This window comes from Helianthus annuus, chromosome 5 (genome assembly GCF_002127325.2).
Source record: "Helianthus annuus cultivar XRQ/B chromosome 5, HanXRQr2.0-SUNRISE, whole genome shotgun sequence".
Classification (NCBI taxonomy): domain Eukaryota; kingdom Viridiplantae; phylum Streptophyta; class Magnoliopsida; order Asterales; family Asteraceae; genus Helianthus; species Helianthus annuus.
The window spans coordinates 116,952,534-116,977,006 of NC_035437.2; the positions used below are offsets into that span (position 1 = coordinate 116,952,534).

The following is a 24,473-nucleotide window of genomic DNA, read 5'->3' on the forward strand; positions in this document are numbered from 1 at the left end:
TAAAAAGTCAACAGAAAGCTATTTTAGCAATTTAAGCATAATCTGTGATATATATGTTATGGAACCTGTTTTGACAATCATAAAACATGATAATATGTATATAAACATGTTTGCGCTCGTTTGAATCGATCATTTACTATATAGAACCGGTTCGGAGCCGAATGTCGCAAAAGTTTGACTTTTGCTTTGACTTCAGTTCTGACCCGTTTTAGTGAGGTATGAATATACCTTAGGACTCTCTTAGGACCAGGTCACATGTTGGTATACGCCTCTGTGGTCGGTTCATGAGTTATCCAAGTCTTTAGCGCATTTCCGTCATTCGCCTAAAGGTTGACCGTAACGGCCTTTTAAAATTAAAACGAGTATTTCGGACACGTGAACGGACCAAAACCTTGCTTGTTAAATTATAAGCATGTCCCTAAAGTTTCACGTCAATCCGAGGTCTAGAATGAGAGTTATGCTAAAAGGCGCACTTTTAAGAAAGTTTTGTAATTAACGGCGCAATTAGCATAACGCCCATCTAACCCAAGTTTTCGTCACCAAAACTTTTACCCACTGTGGTAAAATAATATTTTGGGAATTTTAAAGATTTTTAATAATTTTTACCTTGCTCATAACCTGCGGTTATGGCTACGGTTCGGTAAATACCGAATATGCCCTTTTTGGCCAAAACGGGAGTTCTACAAGGTCTTTTGACCCGATTCCAGTTGCTACTAATTTTAAATAATAAATAAAGTATTTTAAGCTTTATAAACTGTTCGGGAAACTCAGATTTCCTGTAGAACTCAAAAATCCCTTTTAAAGTCTTTAAAATGACCGAAAAGCCCCTACGGGGCATAATATTAACTTAAACTCGTTACGGGCATTACGGAAGGTATCCTACTGATACCAGAATACTTTTAAGGCATATTGACTTAGGAAATAAGCGTACGACTCTTATGGTTAACCGTTTCGCCTATTCGCGCACACGGTACGGCTCATGAAACTAGTTTTCGTGCAATAGCCGATACGGGTCAAATTATACTATTTGAACCCCAAAATCCAGAGTATGAACTATAAACCCATATGAAACAAGTCTCTGAACTTGTTGGGTCCAAATCATACTCCATTCTCGGTTTTCGCCTTTTCGTGCGAATTAACCATATCTATATATCGGAATCAACCGGTTTAAGCTACGGCTAATATAAGGACCGTTAGGATTCTAAGAGGTTAATTAAAACCTTCGTTCCAGATTAGGAGCCCCAGTAAAAGCTATCGGTGACTTGATCTAAATTAAGGATTAATACTTGCAAAGGTAAATACTTTTGACTTATTTCCCCTATATGGGCTTGGGTTACGGTATATTAATACCGCTTGATTGAGCACTATATTCGTCCACCGCTTAGGTGGATAACTAAATAATATGATTGGCTCATTTAAACAGTTTTGTTGCTTATAAGCCTTTGGGGGGTTTAATGACCGTTGTCCCGGATATCCTCGGCATCATTTTACGAAATGGCCACGACCATCGACATCCCGGTGTAGGCGTACACCCGGTATAAAGTGTCGACATTAAAACTAAAAGACGTAGCCGTTGGTTTCTGTACTACGGTTTTACGCAAACGTGGTGTGTCTATAAATCTTTAACCCGGCACGACCCGGGCTACTGAACGCATAAAAGAACATGTAAAACGTTCACAAGATCATTATGAATTTTCCCAAGTTATAAAAGAGTTTGTGCCTTGTGCATTCAAATCAATTTTAATAAACATTTTCAAATGTGTCAGTTGAATGTATTTACCAGTGTAAACTGACGTATTTTCCCCAAAAAGATTAAGTGCAGGTACCTAAACGTAATTGGCTGGTATTAGCACCCTAGCGTCGGGATAAGTCTCGCAAACTTGATTGCAGTATCTGATGGAACAATACTTTATATTTAATTACGATCCACTGTGGATATTCAACTTCTGTAATACATTGATATTATGATCAGAGGTTGGAATTTATATATTTATCTTATGCTTCCGCTGTGCATTATATAATTGTGTGGTTTGACTATATTGTTGCCAACATCGTCACGGTAATCCCCCACCGGGCCCACCGGTGAGACACGTGGAAATCGGGGTGTGACACCAACCATCGTTCACCACCACCCAACTGTCACAAAACCACCCCCACACCTCCGGGACCACTAACCACTGTTCACCGCCACCCCGTTCACCAACAACCACCGCCCAATCCTGGATCTGAGAAAGATGATGGCGGCGGTGGGATGCCGGCAGCGGGGATGCCTTTGAAGGGTGTTTCTCTCTCTAGTAATATATGCTCTCTCTCACGAGGAGAGAGAAAGAGGACGACGGTGGGGAGGTGTTGGTGGGGAAGACGTTGGTGGGAGGTGGTGGGAGGTGGCGGAAGACGGTGATGGGGGTGGGGTGTTCGGAAGTCGGTGCTGGTGTAGGTGGTTGGTGGGGGTCCAAAGGTTCGATTTTGTGTCCCTGCTTTTTATGGTGATTTTGGTTCTGATCTTGTGTCCCTGTTTTTTTATGGTGATTTTGGTTCTTTGAAATTTTGATGGTGATGATGCAGGTGATTTTGATGGTGATTGATCTGTTGTAAAAAAATGTTGGTTTCTTTGAAATTTTGTGGGTTTGAATTTTGGTTTGAGTTTTGGGATTCTTTGATTTTGTTGGTATTTCTTGGGGGTTTCTGATTTTTTGGGATTGGTCTCCAGATCTCATTTTGCCGTTGATGGATTGGGCGGGCGATGATGCAAAAAAAAAAAAACGTAGATTTTGATGACGATGGCGCGCCAAGGATGATGGAGGGTAGGTTTTTGAACATGCAACCCCACTTTGCAGCCTTTTGATTATCTGAAAATCTGAGCCAAGCCCCCTTTTTTTCGAGATATACATTGTATTTATGTTGTTGGTTTTTTATTTTTCCCCCAGTCGATGATGATAACTATCTATCTGAGACCCTTACCGAGTTTGTGATTTCTGGGTGCGTTCATTTTGCGTAAAAAAGTTTTTGTAAAAAAAAAAAAGTTAAACCGTAAACTTTTTAACGTAAAACGTAAAAAGTTTAACGTAAAACGTAAAGCGTAAAAAGTTTAACATAAAACATAAAACATAAAACATAAAGTGTAATGCGTGAAACGTAAAAACGTACAACGTAAAACGTAAAAATTTTAACGTAAAACGTAAAAAGTTTAAAAATGTTAACGTAAAACGTAAAAATTTTAACGTAAAACGTAAAAAGTTTAACGTAAAACGTAAACTTTTTAACGTAAAACGTAAAACTTTTCTACGTAAGTTGTAAAACGTAAAAAACCGTGTGATAAAACGGCTCCTAAACAAGGGGCGTGAATGCGGTGCATAAAAACACCGCGAAAAAAACGGGTCGTAAAAAACGTCGCGTTAAAACAGGACGTAAAAAACGGCGAGTTAAAAAACGACGCTTGAAAAAGCCGAGCTTAAAAAACGGCGTGCAAAAACGACCCGTTAAAAAACGATGCATGAAAAAGCCGGTCGTAAAAACGGTGTGCAAAAACCGGCGCACAAAAAAAATTGTCTTGTTAAAAAAAATTGAATTTAAAAAATGCTTTTTTTTTTAAAATAAAAAGTAATATAATAAAACAAAAAAGTAATAAAAAAATAATAAAGACAAAAAAGAGTAATTTTACTAAATTACCCTTTTGGATTAAAATATTAAAGACATAATAAGACAAAATGTATTTGATATTAATTTTAATTACTTTTAATGTTATCCATCAATCTTGTTGATCTAGTGGTTAGAAACTGGTTCTCGCGGTTTTTACAACTGGGGTAGTTTTCATTTTAGCGATCATATATATATATATATATATATATTATTAGTTGGTTAAAATAGAAACTAAATTGGCTGTGAGAACTCCACTTCCAATTTTTGTACACCAATTGTTTTTTTTTAAATTCCCTTTTCAAAAAACAAAATAAAAGAAATCATAGCCAGTTTTTACGGTGGGCAGAAACACTTTAGTTTTGCTGCTACGATGACTTACATGTCAAAAATACTTGCTTGTGAATTCTTTTTACGGTTTTTTACAGATGTTTTAATTAGATTTTATTCTTTGTGCAAAATTTGGTTGAAAAACATACACGAGAAGTAGGTAGAGTAACATCCAACTAAGACATCTGTAGAAAAAACATGAAAACCACAAGAACTCCTACTTTCTGTGTGAGATTTTCAACGAAATTATGCACAAAGGTAGAGTAACATCTAAATAAAACATCTGTAAAAAAATCGGAAAAAAATGTATGAGCCGGTTTTTTCACAACTTGTAAGTATCATTTACGGTGGTGTAAATCATTGTAGAAAGAAAGTTTTAGTGATTTTGTCCCATCCTAAAAATTGCCCTGTGATTTTTTTTTTTTGAAAAATGAAATTTTAGAAAAAAGTTGGTGAATTTTAAAAAAAATTGGGAAGTCGAGTTCTCACACTAAAACTAGTTCTCATTTTACCAATGGGGTGGTGGTACTTGTCTATTAGCAAAGGCAAAATCTTTTAAACACTTTGGGAGAGAGAGATTTTGGGTTCAAGTCCCACGTACGATAGGAATAAAAGAAATTTGCTGTTAAAAAAAAAAAAAAACTAGTTCTCATTTTAACCATATTCTACCTGTATGTGTGTGAGTGAGAGAAAAATTAGGTTGGTGAATAGTGATTACTTCTGATTGGTGAAATGGACATTTAATACTCTTAGACCATATGTAATGGGCTTTATAAGGGCATGAAAGATTTTGATAATGCCCTTACACCATTACTCATGGGCATTATAGGGGCATGAAGAGTGAGGGGCATTTCTATAATAATGCCCAAAGAGAAGAAAAATAATGGAAAGTAATAAATGAAATGGGCATTAACCATTACACCTTTTTTAAAAGGGCATTATGATGATGATGTGGTGAAAAATGCCCCTTAGTGGGCATTAACCATTACCTATGGTCTTATGATGGAATGTGTAATTTTTTTTTCTTTTAAATCAACCGTTTAAACCATTTAATTCAAACGTTAAATTCAAAAGTAGGTGTGGATCCACTAGTATAGGGGGCCTGCAACTTGGTTTCCATCATCCCATGTTCAAACCTTGGGTGGTAGGGGTTTTATTCAGGATTTTTCTTTTTTTTATTTTTTATTTTTTTAAGGGTCGTTTCGTCTTTAGCAGGATTGGTTTTGCAATTCAAAAGGGGGTTCGGCGCAGCTTGTTGTCCGTTTACCTGCTACTTGTTTGTAATTTGTTACTTTGGCATTTTAATGAAAATTTCAGTATTCTTCAACAAAAAAAAAAAAAAAATATTTTTTGTCTCCCTTATATTTTTCTATGCTTTTCAGTTTGTTTTTGACGTTTTGTTTTAGTTAGCACAAACGTATATCAAAGTTATATCACGTTTTTAGTGCCGTCATATATAACGTTTTATAAAATTATGAATATATTGTTGTGGTGTGCTTAGTTTTATCCACGATTCGATAACGGTTTTATTTTAACGAGTCAATTATAGTTGACTTTTTCGGTTCTTTACTGCGACGAACCGAATCGATATTGTTCTGAATAACATCAGTGTCGGTCACGTATAACATTGTTCATTTTGTTTTATAATTTATACTTTTCATTTTGGAAAAATTACAAGTTTTGTCCTTTATGTTAATACCACTTATCAAGCGGTGTCCTTTTTAACGAATTTTGACAAGTTTTGCTTTTTACAAGGAATTTTGTTGCACGTTTTGTCCTTTAGGCGGTCAGTTCGATTTTTTTTGTTAAATCTTGTCACCCAAGGGAATTTTAGTATTTTTACCCATTTATATCAAGAGTCAACCCAAAAATATATTGTTTTATTCTTTTAAATAATATTAAATAAATGGGTAAAAAGACTAAAATGCCCTTGGGTGACAAGATTTAACAAGAAAATCTAACTGTGTTAAGCCTAAAAGACAAAACGTACAATAAAATTCCTTGTAAAGGGCAAAACTTGTCAAAATTCGTTAAAAGGGACACCGCCTGATAAGTGGTATTAAGATAAAGGACAAAACTTGTAATTTTTTCTTTCATTTTTGAGTAATAATATAATATAATATAATATAATATAATATAATATAATATAATATAATATAATATAATATAATATAATATAATATAATATAATATAATATAATATAATATAATACAGCGTTTAATAAAATTCCGAACATACCATTGCAATTTGATTAAAGTTTTAGACTTTTTGTTCTTTATCGTCATGAACCGAACAGATACCGTCCAAGCAACATCGGTACCGGTAATGTATTCATTTTTATGGTTTTCTCTGCGTGACAGTATAAAGCTCATTGAACAAAGAGTTTTATTCGCAATTGAATACTTTTTGGTACTATAAGTTTTATCAAGTGTCGGTACTATATGCATATCGTGGCGAACCGAACCAATACTAACAAACAACACTGAAACCAATATAGATATTTGTTTTTATGGTCTTTAATAAATGTAAAGCATGTATTGATTTAGTTGCCGAATGTCGGTATCTTACTAGTACTATAATGAAACAAACCAATACCGATTGAAAGCACGCCGTGAAGCACGACAAAATATTACTAGCTAGTATTAATGTGAATCATGACTGAAATTTATCTTTAAGTAAATATTTAAGTTTGAAGAATATTCTAGTTAATTTGCACCAAAATATAAGTTTTTAGTTATACTATATGAACTTCAAAGTATTTATGGGAATATATATACATGTTAAAAGTTACACATAAAAATCTCAAAATTTCTATTCGACTAATCCTAATTAATCATTAGTCAGTACTTGACTGACTAACTAACGTCTAACGATTTTTTCAACACTAGCTTTAGCCAACGCCCATTTGTCACATTAACATTTTATACGAGACAAATGGCTCGCTCACGTAGCGGGTAAAAAGGACAACCTTCTATATGCGTATTAGTTGTGTATAAGGTGATCAGTTTGAACATTTAAAGCATTTAACGTGATTTTTCGCAACTTGTGAGTAATCATACTAGTTTAACACAAATACAAACTTTTAATCCTAAACTAAATACCATAAATAAATAAGCCTCAACTCAACAAGTCCAAGACCAACAAAAACATAAAATTGAGCATATGCGAAATTGTTTAAGCTCATACTTATATTAACTCACACCTTTAAACCAAATTAGATAAGAAAAAAACTAACGTGCATAACATGGGAACAAGAATTTTGAACGAGTGGTTGATCGCCACCATCATCGTTGAATTATCGATGATCGCCAATCACCATTAATGGTTTGTCAGAATTTGGCCTCGCCAGCCACCTGCCTGGGTTCTGGGAAACGAAGATGACTCGGTAGTGAATGTGAACACTAACAAGTTGGGAGTGTAGAGGTTTTCTTGAATATTTTTTTATATATTACTTACCATCTTTTAACAGCAAAATCCATCCTCTTTTTGGGCACCCCAAGACTTGAATCCCGTGTTAGGTCCCGAAAAACCTATGACATCACTCAACGGTTCAATCGAACGCGAAATGTAAGATCAAACCGACAAGAACAAAAAGAAATATTTTATTAAAGAACTCAGTGCCGCTGCTTAGATCGCACACAGTCTCGAAGACTGTCTGGTACGATCTTCGAGAACCTTGCACACAATCCCTAGGATTGTCTGGTACAAGGCTCTCTATTAGAGGCTATATGATTACACAATATGAGAGCTCTACTACCAATATTCTAATCAAGACTATTTATAGGAGCCTCTACCCCATTGGCCCACATGGCCTAGCCCAAGCCCAAATGCTAATCTAAACTAAATAAACATAAATATAATTAATAAAGGAAAGCTTAAAACTCTGGACCTAACAATCTCCCCCTAGTTATCTTCATATTGCTATGATACCACTTGTTAGTCCCGAAAAACCCGTGACATCACTCGACGGTTCGATCGAATGCGGAAAGTAAGATCAAACCGAGCGAACAAAAAGAAATATTTTATTAAAGAACTCAATGTCGCTGCTTAGATCGCATACAGTCTCGAAGACTGTCTGGTACGATCTCCGAGAACCTTGCACACAATCCCTAGGATTGTCGGGTACAAGGTTCTCTATTGGGGCTACATGATGACACAAATGAGAGCTCTACTACAATATCCTAGACAAGACTATATATAGGAGCCTCTACCCCATTGGCCCACATGGCCTAATCCCAAGCCCAAGACCTAATCTAAACCAAATAAACAAAATTAAATACAATAAAGATAAGCGTAAAACTCTGGACCTAACATCCCGTCACTTGGCTACTTGGCTAGGGTTGTAAATGAGTCAGTATTGTTTGTGTTCGTTCGTTAAGGAAATAAATGTGTTCATGAACACTTAGCAAACGAGATTTTATGTTCGTGTTCGTTCATTAAGGAAATGAGCGTGTTCACAAATGGTTCACAAACACAAACAAATTTGGAAAATGCAACGAAGGCTTAGGGTGGATGGCGGAGAGAGCAACGCTGGAACTTGAAACCCTAATCGTAGAACGAATGTCGATTGTATTTGTCGATGAATAATGAGAAAGAAAAGGTAACAATGCACAAAGAGGATGGAAATAGGATTTTCTAGTTAAAATGTCTAGGGTAATAAAATAAATAAAAAAGTTAAAGAATATAAAAAGTTTAGATAAAATATAGAGTTAAATGCCATTTTAGTCCCTGTGGTTTGGGCCATTTTGCCAGTTTAGTCCAAAGGTTTCATTTTTAACATGTAGGTCCAAAAAGGTTTCACAGTTGCCATTTTAGTCCACTGGGTTAACTTCATCCATTTTTTCCATTAACGAGAAGGCCAATTCGGTTATTTTGTATGTAATTCTGTTAACTAAAAGGGCAATTCAGCCATATAAAATGACTGAATTGGCCTTCTCGTTAACAGAAAAAATGGATGAAGTTAACCCAATGGATTAAAATGGCAACTGTGAAACCTTTTTGGACCCACAGGTTAAAAATGAAACCTTTGGACGAAACTGGCAAAATGACCCAAACCACTGGGACTAAAATGGCATTTAACTCTAAAATATATGAAAACTACAAAAATATTTAGTTAAAACACCAACAAACCAACATGAATGAATGTTCACGAACGTGTTCACAAACACCTTACCGAATGTTCACGAACACAACTGAATGAACGTGGCCTTTGTTCATGTTCGTTCATTTAAATACCAATCGAAAGAAATTTAGTGTTTATGTTCGTTTATTTATTAAATGAACAAACGTAAATGAACTTTCCGTCTATTCACTGAATGTTCGGTTCATTTACAGCCCTATTCTTGATCACTTGACGAGAGGAGCACCCCTTTAGCACTCCGCTTTCCTCATTAGGACTATATATACTTATTTACTTTAGTTGTTTAAATTGTTCATATTATTGTCAAGGTTTCAGAAAATGAAAAGCATTGATAACCAGTTTAGAGATATTTGTATTTTCATTATGCATTTATGTTGACATTTTACACACTTTTGTCATGTATATGAATTTTAGTAACGAAAACCTGACCAAACCAAAAAAATATTTAATATATAGCGGTAGTTATTTGATCCCTAAAAATTCTGATCCCGATGAAAAAAGTTTCTCTGTCCGCCACTAATAGGAAATGGTCACAAGCTAAGACCATCCGTAGTCGATGATTCATGGGCGTTTTTTTGGAACAAAACGCCGGGAACACGCCCCACAAGCCGCCCCCGTGGGCGTTTTTTTTGGCAAATTTCGTTTAGAGCATGCTTTATTCCACGCCTTGGTTCATTAGGTTTGGCCAATCATCCTTCATCTTCCTTTTGTTAGTCCAATAAGAGTTTTAGATGGTTTGTTTATTTAATTTTATTACACCTTTTTAACATAATGCCCCACATAACGCCCCATAATGCCCCATTGTTAACTGGGCTGTCACATGGCCCAAAACACCCAAAGGTAAGGGCATTACCACTAAATATGGTCTAAAATTGTGTGTTGGTTTGACTAAAAAGTGTCTACCACCTAGTCAAGGGGGCTCTCCCTAACTAAACTCTTAAGACTGTGTAATGATTTAACTAACCATATTATTAAAATAATGTTTAAATTAATAAATAAAAAATAAAGTGAAACAAAAGGTTATGATATGTAACTAGTTATTTTTCGCTCGCGCGTTGCGGCGGGACCCAATGACTACAAAAGGCGTGTAAGCAACGGCAAACAGATATCGAATATCAAAACATAAATAAAATGACGTGGTAAGAATAGTCACTCCGTCATAAAAAAACGATTTTAAATAACCTAATATATAATAATAGGACCCACACGTCCTACACGTTGGAAATTCGGTTGTTTTCAGTTCAGTTATTACGGTGCTAACACGTTAAAATATGGATGAGCTCGGTACCGGTAACGGCAGCAAAAGTACCGATCTGGAAAATTATCGAAATTAGGTACCGACACCGAAAATGCTCGGTACAATACGGTATGGTATTTGAAGGTAAAAATCAATAAATACAGGTATGGTGCTAGACCGGTGTCAAACCTAAAGTAATGATTCTGAAAATGCCAAAAGGTGGATACCAAATTGGTACCGAAAATGATTTGGTACTGATACGATACTGGTTCGTTTACATGATTTGATACGATTTGCTCATCAATATTCTAAATATCCAAGTTAATTTTACATGCTACAATTCATTCATTACAGAAGAAAACAAAAAAGAAAGCAAAATAAGTTGTTGTGTATATAAAACCTCATTCAAACGAAAAACAGTTTACTTACTGTGTGTATGAAAAGTAATCTAAACGGTGCAATTACTTGCATTGCTACGTTGCTACAGGATTTGTGAGCTCGGTACCAATCGGTACCGAAAATACCGTTACCGAAATCCCCATAAATGGGTACCGGTACTGAATATACCTAGTATGGTACGGTTCGGTACCGGACGGTACTGGTACGGCACCAGTATTTGAGGGTAAGAACCGGTGAATACCTGTGCAGAACCGGTACCGAAAATACACCGGTTTGGTAAATTTAAGACCGGTACCTATACCCGATACCATTTGCTCATCTCTTAAGTCTAATTTTAAATAATTCTAAGAGTTAAATGCCATTTTAGTCCCTGTGGTTTGGACCATTTTGCCAGTTTAGTCCAAAGGTTTCATTTTTAACCTGTGGGTCTAAAAAGGTTTCACACTTGCCATTTTAGTCCACTTGGTTAACTTCATCCATTTTTTCTGTTAACGAGAAGGCCAATTTGTATGTAATTCTGTTAACTAAAAAGGCAATTCAGCCATATAAAATGACTGAATTGGCCTTCTCGTTAACAGAAAAAATGGATGAAGTTAACCCAGTGGACTAAAATGGCAAGTGTGAAACCTTTTTAGACCCACAGGTTAAAAATGAAACCTTTGGACTAAACTGGCAAAATGGTCCAAACCACAGGGACTAAAATGGCATTTAACTCTAATTCTAATAATTATAATTCTAATTTTAATTTAATAATAATATTACACTCTTCATTCAGTTTTAAAATTATCATTATATATATATATGAATGAATTATTTGATTAGTTTTGAACAACTAAATGAGAAAGAAAAACTGGGAATGGATGTCACTGCACCCACGTCCTTCGCTTGACTTATGAGAAATGGTGTGGTGGGCGCCAAAATCTATGGTGGAGTAGGGGCTAGCCCAATACACTTGTTTAATAGTAGTAAATATTCATAATTATATATGACTTGTATATATATACACGGTCGTATGTGTGCCAAGTCTGTGACGGAGAAGTGCATGCTACACCTTTGAATATCACGATTATGATACCATCAAGTGAAAGAGGTCTAAGTCGTGTCGCTTTAATGTGCCAATTATTGGAAAGAAATACTTCCAAAAAATGTTTGGGCACAAAATATAATTAGAAACAATGAATATGTTTTTGCCGTATTTTAGTCGTTTATATGCGTATAAAAGGTATATTAAGTTTGTAAGACCATGTGTAGTGGAGAACATGAATAATGCTCACACCCATGGACATTGTGCGACACATGTCATTCCAGTCAGTAAAGGAGAATCATGGGACGTTTTTCACAAATGAGCGTAGTGGGATAATGCCCAATACTACCCCATCAATGATTAACCAATTATTAATTTTTTTAAATTAAAACTAATAAAATTTCATTAAGTAAAAAAATTACATTGTTAAAATATTAAAAACCGAAATAAGAAATAAAAAATTACAATGCTAAAAAAATAAAAAAAAACTAATAATCAAGAGTCCGTATTTTTGACGGATTTGTTGCCGATGCATTGGCGGTAGGATTAACGCGTCGCCGGTGATATGGTTGACGGGTTTAGACAAAAATTCGATGTCTTTCTCCTTTTGCCTCGATTCTTGTATCGCGACAAACTTTTTGTTTTCGGCGTTTCTTTCTTCCATAGTTTGCAAACGCCTATGACTGAGATCTCGAATGTCTTGTAGGCGTCGGTTCATCTCTTCGAAATTTTGCTTCATGATGTCAGGATTAGATAAAAAGAACTCCATCATTTTCCCTTATTTTTGGCACTTCTTCTACCGGGCGGTTGTTCCAACTCCAAATCCTCGTAGTCGTCTAAATTAATATTTAAAATGACGTTACGAGCATCTGAAGTGGGTGTGTCCGGGTCAATCGACGATGATGTTTTGGACCTCTTTGATTTACGTCTACCGTTAGACGTCATCGTTGGTATGTTTGACCATTTGGGACTTCCTCGTAAAAGCTCCCAACATCTCATATATGTGAAACTGCCTTTCGTTTGATTGTATTCTTCCAACGCTCTTGTTAAAATATTTCCACCGTTTTGGCCGCTTCCTCAATAATCCCGAGTGCGTTGGAAGACCTCTTGAAATGGATGACATTTAAAGTTGATATCAGTCCATTTGCTCGAAATAGAATCTTTATCTCGATATTCATCTTTCCCTATCGCTTTAAAGAACGTTTCACGAATTTTTCCCAAAAAATTGATGATGTTTGATAATTTGCTATAAAAAAATACAAAAGTTCTAATGTTATATTTTTAAAAAATACAAAAAAAAACCAATAACATGGACCGAATTATGTAAAAAAATTAAACTAATATACTTTTTAAAACACTTACCAACATCGGGGTCCTCCGATATATCGAGCCACGCCCGTGCCAACTCGTATTCCTCGTCTTTCATCCATGCTAGGTAGGTTCCTTTTCGACGAGGAGCGGTTGGGTCTTTCTTTTTCTGAGACCTTTTTCCACGTTTAGAACTCTCGACAACGGGCTCGGGTTGTGTCTCCGGTACCGTTTCTATCTTCAGATCGGTTTCTTGGGTAGACAGTTGCGAACCGCCCATGGTTGGAAAGGTTTGCGGAACATGAAAGTCTTAGCCGATGCATATTCTAGAAATAATATTTTAGGAATAGATTGAATTGTATATATTTTTGTATATATCGTTTCCTTATTATTCGATTGTATCATCCCTATATAATGGGGTTTTGTAAATCAATACAATTCATTCAGATTCATAAACTTTTATGGTATAACAGCCTTAATTTTTTTCGATCCTAGGGTTTCGATCCTTCTATTGCCGGCAGCCTTCCTTCCAGCCCCTGATCACCAATCTTTCTCCTGTTCTTCCCAGCCATGGATGACAAGCCTGAATCCTCTGCCGCCACCAAACCCAACACCCTTCACTCCGCCTACTCGGTTACCAATATTAATGCTAAAATCTGCACCTTAGATGGCACGAACGTAACCTACTCTAACTGGGTTAAGCTGTTTATGATTCGTCGTCTAAATGACATCATACGTGCCCTCCTCATTCACGCACACCTACCTCCTGTTTTTTGGGTTGAAGCCCTACACACTGCCTCCTACTTACATAACATCTTACCCACTAAACGCTTAAACTTTTATACACCCATGTTTGCCCTCTACCTTAGGCACCCGACTACGATCATTTACGCGTATTCGGGTGTGCTTGCTACCCAAACACCTCCGCTACTTCACCACACAAGCTTCACCCTCGTGCGATTCGTTGTATTTTTCTCGGGTATCCTCCGGATTTCCGGGGCTACCGGTGCTTCGACCCAACCACCGGTAAAGTTCATATCTCTCGACATGTAACCTTCGATGAATCGACCTTTCCCTACACCTTGCCACAAACACCCACTACCTATAATTTTTTAGACGATTCACCTCCTCCTGGTTTTTCCTTTATTCCAGCACCCACTCAACCACCTGCACCTCCTCACCCTTCCACTATCACTCCTTTTCCTATTACCTATAGCCGACGCCCGAGACCACCTGCCATCGTACATCCTTCATCATCTACCCCCCACTCTATTGTCCCCCCACCCACGACATCCAATGCCACGATCCCACCTCCCACTGCCACAGCCCCGCCTTCGGCCCATCACCCCTCGGCCCCACCTGCAACAAATCATTACCCTATGACAACCCGTTCGAAAGCCCATTCTTCTACCACGTCCATTCACTTTACTCCCACCACCCTCTCCCCTATTCCCAAGACCTATGCCAAGGCCTTTGCTGACACTAATTGGTTAAGTGCTATGAAAATCGAATTTTCTGCTCTACAGGATAATGATACATGGGAGTTAGTTCCACAACCCACGGACCGCCCTGTCATACGCTGCATGTGGCTTTTCCGTCATAAATTCCGGTCTGACGGGTCTCTGGAACGCTATAAAGCCAGTTTGGTAGTCAACAGGAACTCACAGACAGTGGGAATTGATTGTGCAGACACTTTTAGTCCAGTGGTTAAACCGGCTACTATCAGGACTGTTTTATCTTTGGTAGTCACCAGGTCTTAGCCGATCCATCAACTTGATGTTAAAAATGCTTTTCTACACGGGTATCTTAATGAGACGGTTTACATGCATCAACCTCCGGGTTTTGTTGACAAATGGTGCCCTCAGTTTGCATGTCGACTTAAAAAGTTGTTGTATGGTCTTAAACAGGCTCCGAGGGCTTGGTATACCCGCTTTGCCACTTTCATCAAATCCCAGGGGTTTATCAGCAGTACTTGTGATCAATTTTGTTTATTTTTAAGCGGATTCAACTAATGTTGCTTATTTACTACTTTATGTCGATGACATTGTGTTGACCGCTTCTAACGACACATTACTTCATGATATCATCAGTGCACTCTCGAGAGAATTTGCCATGACTGATTTAGGACGACTTCATCATTTTCTTGGCATTAAAGTTGATCAGTTTTCAGCAGGCCTGTTCCCCTCGCAACAACAGTATGCCAAAGAGATTCTTGCTCGTGCAAACATGTCGGCTTGTAAACCCTGCACTACACCTGTGGATCTCTCCTCTAAACTTAGCGCGTCTGATGGACCGCCTGTTTCAGATCCGACACTATATCGTAGCCTAGCGGGAGCTTTACAGTACCTAACTGTTACTCGTCCAGATATCTCCTATGCGGTCCAGCAGGTTTGTTTGTTTATGCATGATCCGCGCGAGCCCCATTTTGCCTTCATGAAGCGAATCATATGGTATGTGCAGGGTACTCTTGACTATGGGATTCGCATTATTCGATCTCAGTCTCATGAATTGGTTGCCTACTCAGATGCTGATTGGGGGGGTTGTCCGGATTCTAGACGATCTACGAGTGGTTATTGTGTTTTTTTGGGGGATAATTTACTGTCATGCTCCTCAAAACGGCAACCCACTGTTTCGCGTTCAAGTGCTGAAGCTGAGTATCGCGGGGTTACAAATGCAGTTGCCGAAGCAACTTGGTTACGTAATTTATTACTTGAGCTTCATACCCCTTTACGCCGGGCCTCTATCGTCTATTGTGATAATGTTTCAGCTGTGTATCTCTCTGATAATCCAGTGCAGCATCAACGTACCAAATATGTAGAGATTGATATTCACTTTGTACGGGAAAAAGGTTCGCATCGGTCACATTCGAGTTCTACATGTTCCGTCTGCCTTACAATATGCTGATATCTTCACAAAGGGACTCTCCAAGCAGTTGTTCCAGTCGTTTCGGTCTAGTTTGAGCATTGGTCCATACCAATTTCAAACTGCGGGGAAGTCTTAGTCGATGCATATTCTAGAAATAATATTTTAGGAATAGATTGAATTGTATATATTTTTGTATATATCGTTTCCTTATTATTCGATTGTATCATCCCTATATAATGGGGTTTTGTAAATCAATACAATTCATTCAGATTCATAAACTTTTAGAAAGAACGGTAGCGAACCGCCCATGGCTAGTAGTTGCGTGTACGCAAATACATTTGGATCCATGTCTTGAAGGTTGAAGTTCGGTTGCGGTTGCGTGGTGTTCTGCCGATATGTGATGTATTGGGGTTACCGGGTCTTGACGACACACCGAATGGGGGTCGGAAGGGATTCATGATTTAATAAAGAAAAGAAAGAGTAGAGAAAGTTAATAAAAAAAGAGGTGAAAGTAGAGAATGCGAGTGAAAAGTGGAGAAAGTTTATTAGAAAAAGGGGTGAAAAGTGGGTATTTATATAGGTTAAAAGTTGAATAAAATAAAAAAAATATTAAATGTTTTGACTGTTTTGCAAAGGTCTGATTTTGAACAGTATGCTAGTGAGAGCGTTTTTAAAAGAACGTTGTGGGTTTTTTTATTTTTGCAAAACAACGCCCAAGGGCGGTCTATAGGGCGTTTGGGGGCGTTTTTAGGGACAAAACGCCCTAAAACCCCCCATTACGGGTGGTCTAAGTGCATAATAAAACTTCATCCTTAGGCTATGAGGTGTGGATAGTGATGTTCATAATGTCATCACCATCCTCCACATAGGTGCCACATCACTTCACCCCTCATCCATCATTCTCATCTACCACCCTATATGGTATGGACCATGATCCTATCATTATCCACCATCCTCCATCACCAATCAAATTCCCGCAATTAATTAAGGAGCAGTGAGCATACTCACCAATTATATCCATGCTCACCACTCATGAATTTGAGAGGGGAGTAGTGTACCACGCGAATCATGTTTCATGTAGCAATCCAAGACCTAAACCACCATCGCCACACCCCACAACCTTACAAAAGTATAATATACCATATAAGTCGTTCAAAACTTGTAGCTATATAGAATAAATACAAGGTAAGAACTAATAAATTTCTTAGTACTTACCATTTAAACATTAACTACATTTTAGTCACATTTTAACGGGTTTTAATAGTTTTAACTTCAAGTAACTTTTTTAACCTGGTTTTGAGTAGTCTTAAGATTAAATATGAAAACATAATTGTCACGTTTATAAAAGGGCTTGTTCTAGCGGTATCATTGTGTGATGGAAAGATATAACTTCTCATCACGTAAGACCCTAACACGTTTTAACCAAAAAGACGCAACGGAAAATACGAACCTTAAAATTTCTTTCGTTATAAACATTCTAATATACTTGAAAATCCGTTTAAAATGACTCTTTAACAAGATTTTCATTCTTCGTTCTTATTTTAAGAAATAAAACATGACACTTTACTAACTACAAGACCAGACACTCCCGTACAATCTGGGTTATGACTCGATTTTCAACCGCCTACATTCCATGATGATGATATGTGATTCTGTGTAACCTCTAGTCATTACATACATTCACATCATTAGTACTTGATGACTTTATACATAACCTAAACATACATAATTAAACGACCAACTTGCATTCTGTAACAACCCTTGAAAACGAGATTATGAATCATAATCGAGACTCTAAACTAGTACAACGGGAACCAGCACAAGAAACGAGGTAACCTAGGCTTTGACCTCATAGCACTACGCGACGATTTTTAGGAGGATTGGTCATGTAATGCGACACCTCATGGTACGACAGAGCACACGTGGCAGCTACGTCCAGGACTATAGTATTGACTCATGCCACCTAGGCCCTAACTAACCTAGTCGTGCTACGCGATGGTGAGGGACCAAGTTGGTCGCGTGACACGACGTGGTAGTTCTACGGCTATAAATTGAACGAGATTTCTGCATGCTGAACTGCTCAATTTCTTACTATCTCTCTCGCTCTATACTGTCTGCTATTATACCCGATGCCCTGTAACCCTAAACTCTGCTACGTATTCGGTGTTTTAACCCTGATCACTGGTACGATACCTTGTCTGATCGATCCGGAACCCATCAACGGATGTCAAAGTGCTGCCTGAATAAGGCTATACTTTGTTAACTACGTTGGGGTTTTGATCTCATGATTCTCGTTAAAGTTTGAAGTGGGTTGATATACTAATACGTGTTGCATTGTGTGTTTGTTAGGAATCCAGGCTTAATACCAGGAGGATATAGTAATAAACCCTAAATCTACAAAGTGAGTCATTTTTTTATCAAATGCTTTCAAAACCCTAAATGTCTTTCAGTTATATTTACAGTGATTAAGTCTTTGTATTATGAAATTACTGCCGGTATGTGGGGTTTTGTATACACTACTTGATAAACTTCACTATTGGACAAAGAGTTAGCGAATGAGCTATATGACCATAGTCACAAGATCTGCCACCGAGTGACAAATACTGATTTGATTAATTGAAAGATATAAACAAATGTAAAAATTCTTAATGCTGTAAATTATAACACTGTGTTTTTTTATTCAAATGAATGAACTCACCAGTATTTTTCGCTGATGAAATATTTTTAAACGCGTTTCAGGTAACTTACTATGAAAGTAAAAGAAGCATGCTATGAAGTACTGAAGGCTTAAATAAAGTGGCTATGTTACCTGAATAAAGAAAAGAAATTATGTTTTGTCAAAATAGGGTTTATCCCTATAAAAACCTTTGTTTGTAATATGGGTTTTATCCCAGTTGTTTAATATTAAACTTTGGTGTTCTACAACTCTGAAATTTTCCCAACTACGGTCCTGAAGAAATTTCTGCTACGAGTTAAATAAACACCGGTACCACTGCTGTTATCTGCTCACGGCTCCCGCCCAGGGTGAGGTCGGGGGTTGTGACAGAAGGTGGTATCAAAGCCACTGGTTTAAGCCATTTAGGTGTTATTTTAATACCTAAACTTAAACATTAAAGTTAGGATGTTAATATAAAAAACCTATGTGTTATTTCTATGAATATAATGGTATCAGAGCCACTGGTTTAAGCCATTTAAGTGTTATTTTAATACCTAAACTTAAACATTAAAGTTAGGAAGTTAATATGAAATAACCTATGTGTTATTTTTGTGAATATAAATTTAAACATATATATATATATATATATATATATATATATAAAGTATGTGGAGGGTTCAAATGAGAAGAAAAATTTTGTAAGAATCTATTATCTATATTAAAACAAAACACTTTGGTGCCACTTGGCATTTGCTTAAACCATTACTTGCCACGTGTCACTCTAGAACCATCTCCTAATTCCCTTTGAGCGCCAAAGTCTTCTAATTACTTTTATCTTTCTTACATTCACACGCGCTCGTGCTCTCACTCTCTCTCTCTCCAATTAAACTCCTTTCAGTTTCTTCGTTACCTATTAAAACCCTAATTGACAGTCATATTCAATTAAAATTGGAGTTTCTCATACCTATCAAAACCATAATTGAAATATCAACCATGACAGAGAGGTAGCGAAACCAGGCAGTGGTTGTGTCTAGCGGCGGCAGTGGTGGTCTAATGTTGATGGTGGATGAGTCGCGGCGGCGGTGGTTTTGTGGTACTTGAATCTTCCTCTCAATCTTTCCCTACGCCTTCTAACTCATCATTGCATCTCTTAATCAGACAGCTCCTTTCTCTCATCTATACTTTCAATCAAAACGTAGTTTCGATAATTATAATCCCATTTCCTTTCAATCGTTTTTTTTCATCTCAGAAACCCTAAAACTAAGACGATCTTCCACTTTTGTTTTCTCGGTCTTGAAATCTGAAGATATTTTTTGGACGTAGATCATTGTCCCATTGGTTTCAAACCCTAAAATTGATGGCCTTTTTTTGTTCGTATGGTGTAATCGCAGCCAGTAGCATCCTCTAAATCCCCTAAATGATACCCAATTAGGGTTTTAAATTTTGTGATTAAACTTTCTATTGATGTTACTGTTGTTTGATCTATGATTGAAACAGGTTATGATCAATTATGATCAATCTTCAACATCTACCCATCTGTACTTATGTCATCTTCCTCAAGATCTACATATATAATGAGAACGGTACTCCTGTCTTTTTGTTTGAAGCATTTTATGGATCATAAACAATATAAATTGATAATTAATTTTGTTTGAAGCATTTTCCCCTTTGATGAACAATTAAACTCTTTTAACCCTCATCTTCTTTATATGATTTTTGCAATTTTCTATAGGTTTACGTGTTTGAAAGTCCCAAAGGAACAATTAAACTCTTTTAACCAATATTAGGGTTTTTTTTGTCTGTGTATTTCTCAGTTCTACCTACTTTTGATATGCAGGAACCAAAAATGGCTCAAGGGCATCAAAACAGCCAAAAGTTCAAACCCACCACGTTCCTCCAAGAGGATAATAACAGCAAAGGTTCATAATATGTATGAGAAAGTTTGTATTTTGTTATGATTTTTAATAAACTGCTACTGTGTTTGATGAAAAATATAGGCCTGCAAATATTTGTTTATAGGGGTGGAGTAGAATTATTGAATAACTGAAAGCATATATTAATAAGGCTTTAATGTTGGATGAAGCCCTTGAATATCTAAAGCGGCTCCAAATGAAAGTACAGATATATGTTTCTTGATGCATATCATTTTATATTTTTCATCACTATTTGTTAAGATTGATGAGAATTGAAGCATTAGTACAACAGACGATTTATTGATTTTGTTTCAAAACTTAACATAAGATCCTTAATCATCATGTTTGTGGGTGATCTTGGATTGTAGACACTTACCATGAGAAACGGGTCGCTTTGCCACCTGTTTATGCATAAGAAAAAGGAATGCAAAGGGGAATGGGATACAATGAGGAGACGGGTTGTGTTAATTCCTTCCAGCGGATCAGTCCTTCGTAGTTTGAAGCATCTGCTGGATGGGCTGCCAAACGTCATCGTGAGTGGTATTCTGTAAGCAATTCTAATAAGCTTAATGGACTATTATGAACCGTGTTCTAATAGCCATGTTCATGTGTAGATATCGCCACATTCATCGATAACCCTTTTTTTGGAAGTTGGCATGTCATATCAGTATTGTATCTACCCCTGGGTTATCAGTATTGTATCTACCTCTGGGCTATGATGGTAGCTCTTAGTAGTCTTATTTTATTTTATTTAGGTCACCTATGAAGCTAATTAATTTTATAAATCTTTTATGTTTCCATTTACTCTTATTATGATCTATAATTTCTTTTATCATCTACTCTTTTAGTAGTATATCTTCAAGACTCTTTTATGTTTCCATTTACTCTTATTATGATCTATAGTTTCTTTTATCATTTACTCTTTTAGTAGTCTGCAGCAACTGCTGGTACAAGAGACGGTTCATTCATCTTTTTATAGGGTACACTTTAACGAAAATGGGTCGTATGAGCACAAGCTAGCTTGCAGATTGATGAATTGTCCCATAAAGCTACTTGGTAAGTCTGTTTCGACCGAATAAAACTATCCTGTTTCATTGTCAAGATCACATTAGTTGTATACGAAACTTCACATTAAACTGTGAACTTGCCAAACTGTTTAAATTGCATATGCTTTTATAAACACATCATTTTTCTAAATTGCTTTATAATGGAAGTTTCAAACTGGTTATTTTTTAATTATTTTTTAAAACTATGTAGTACAAGACTACCGTATAAAACGTTTGCCACTAAGTTTCAACCATTATAGTGTCAATTTGTACATGATAAGTAGTCAATTTGACCCTTAAAGTGAAAAGAAGGTTGAGTTTTTTTTTTTGTTGAAATGACAGCAATGGAGCGGATGTTCATGGCTATTTTGTATTTTGTATGGTTGCTGATGGACAACTACGAACGGGCACATGGGTACAATGTAAGATTCGGGTTGCACTATTTTTACCGTCGACGGGTAAAAAATCACTTGGGAAGGCAAGGGCTTGATACAGTGGTTTCTGCTTTCTTATAACCCTTTGGATCATAGCATTTATATTTCAAATGAAAATAGTTGCAAATGGTGACTTCTATTAAAATGGTCCAATGATTATTATTTATATTATATAAATTAGTAACATAGCTCTGCGATTTGCTTTGTACCTTTCGCTTTAACTTTTCCATGTGTAATCCGGTGTGGTGGTGTTGCGCATTTTACAAATGTCGCTCATATGGTTTTCGTAATGATGTGTTCCGATTTGTTCCTCTACTAAAATTAGGGTTTTTGTTTTCGTGTAGGGCATATTGTGTCCAAACGATCGTTAATTTGCAAAGAACACAGAGACCTGTGAATGTTGTTCATCTGAAGCACAAGATGGTCCATCAGGTTAATTTGTTCATCTCGCTAAGTATATGTTGTGTGATTGATCAGGTTAATTCGTTAATCCAAGGTGATTTGTGAGGAAATCATTCTTTCCATAAATCTGTAAACGTTATTATGCTTCATTTCATCTTCTTCCACTCATGTTTGATCATCCAAGGTATGCTTTAGGGTTTTAAAAGAATCGTTCATTCATTTGTTCAACTTTTAGGCTTTTAAAAAAACATGATTTGTGTTTCAGATTTGTAACTTTACGCTTTTAATTGTTTTTGTCTGCATTTGGAATATCTGGCTCTTTAATCGTTCTTACGATTCACTGCAATCATCAGTCATGGTTCTTGAGGTACCTTCTTTAATTTGTTTTTACTGTTTTTTATTTGGTTTGTTGTAATTGTTTGTTGTTTGGGTTGGAGAATTCCTAGGCCAATGAGGAGTTGGGCCGAGAGTAAATTGAGCTCGGAACTTTTGAAAGTGGTGGATAGAGCAGGCTACAAGACGCCATCGCCAATTCAAATAGCTGCGATCCCGCTTGGTCTCCAACAGCGAGATGTGATTGGTGTTGCGGAAACGGGGTCAAGTAAAACGGCTGCTTTTGTACTTCCTATGTTGACTTACATAACTAGACTTCCTTGAATTATCTAGGAAAATGAGGCGGAGGGGCCTTATTCGGTTGTTATGGCACCTACTAGAGAACTTGCACAGCAGATTGAGGAAGAAACGGTTAAATTTGCGCATTATTTGGGTATCAAAGTTGTTTCGATTGTTGGTGGGCAGTCGATTGAAGAGCAGGGATTTAAGATTAGACAAGGGTGTGAGGTTGTTATTGCGACGCCTGGACGTCTGATCGATTGTTTAGAAAGACGTTATGCGGTTTTAAACCAGTGTAACTATGTTGTTCTTGATGAAGCGGATCGTATCATTGATATGGGTTTTGAACCACAAGTTGTGGGTGTTCTTGATGCGATGCCGTCGAGCAACTTTAAACCCGAAAATGAAGATGAGGAGCTTGACGAGAAGAGGATATATAGAACAACTTATATGTTTAGTGCAACTATGCCTCTAGCTGTTGAGAGGCTAGCTAGAAAGTACTTGAGAAACCCTGTTGTTGTGACTATCGGAACTGCGAGAAAAGCGACTGATCTCATTACGCAACACGTTATCATGGTTAAAGAATCTGAACAAATGCCTAGGTTACAGAAGCTGTTGGATGATTTGGTAGACAAGACCGCGATTGTGTTCATAAACACTAAAAAGTCTGCTGATTTTATGTCGAAAACATTGGAAAAAGCAAGTTACCGGGTGACAACTTTACACGATGGCAAGTCACAGGAACAGAGAGAAATCAGTCTTGAAGGTTTTAGGACGAAAAGGTTTAATGTTTTGGTTGCTACTGATGTTGCGGGGCGTGGGATTGATATACCAGATGTGGCTCATGTTATAAACTATGATGTGGCTCATGTTATAAACTATGATAGGACGTACAAGGCGTGCAGGGAAGACAAGTACCGATACTACGTTCTTGACTTTACATGATACAGATGTTTTCTATGATCTTAAGCAGATGCTTACACAGAGCAATAGTCCGGTTCCACCTGAACTTGTAAGGCATGAGGCTTGTAAGTTCAAACCTGGTTCGATTCCTGATAGACCACCGAGACAAACGATACAGTTTTTGCGCATTGATTATGATGTGTAAGATGTTGCATTGCATTGCCTTAGGGTTTAAATGTTGGGTTCAATTACTGTAGCAGGATTCAACTCTTTCAGAGATTTTACAAACTCTAGGTTGGTATCTCTTCTTTATCGTTGATGAATTTTGCGTACATTGTTAATTCACTTTGGTTCATCCTTTTGTGGATGAAATACAGTAGCTCAATTCTTATTTCACCCTGATTATTAATTAGTATGTCACTTTATTGGAGTGTTTTTCTTAGTCATTGCCATTACATGTTCTAAACGATGATCTCATTCGTTTCTCGAATGAACTGAACTCATTGTTCGAGGTCCAGTTATATGTTGATTTGACAATTTCTTGTGGCTATAAAAAGTTTTGAAGAT

The 24,473-nt window shown here is 36.9% G+C and overlaps 1 pseudogene; it reads left to right on the top strand.

Annotated features, from left to right (window-relative positions):
• Window positions 1-14,454: 14,454 nt before the first annotated feature.
• On the top strand, window positions 14,455-24,205 carry LOC110941105 (annotated as a pseudogene).
• Window positions 24,206-24,473: the final 268 nt, after the last annotated feature.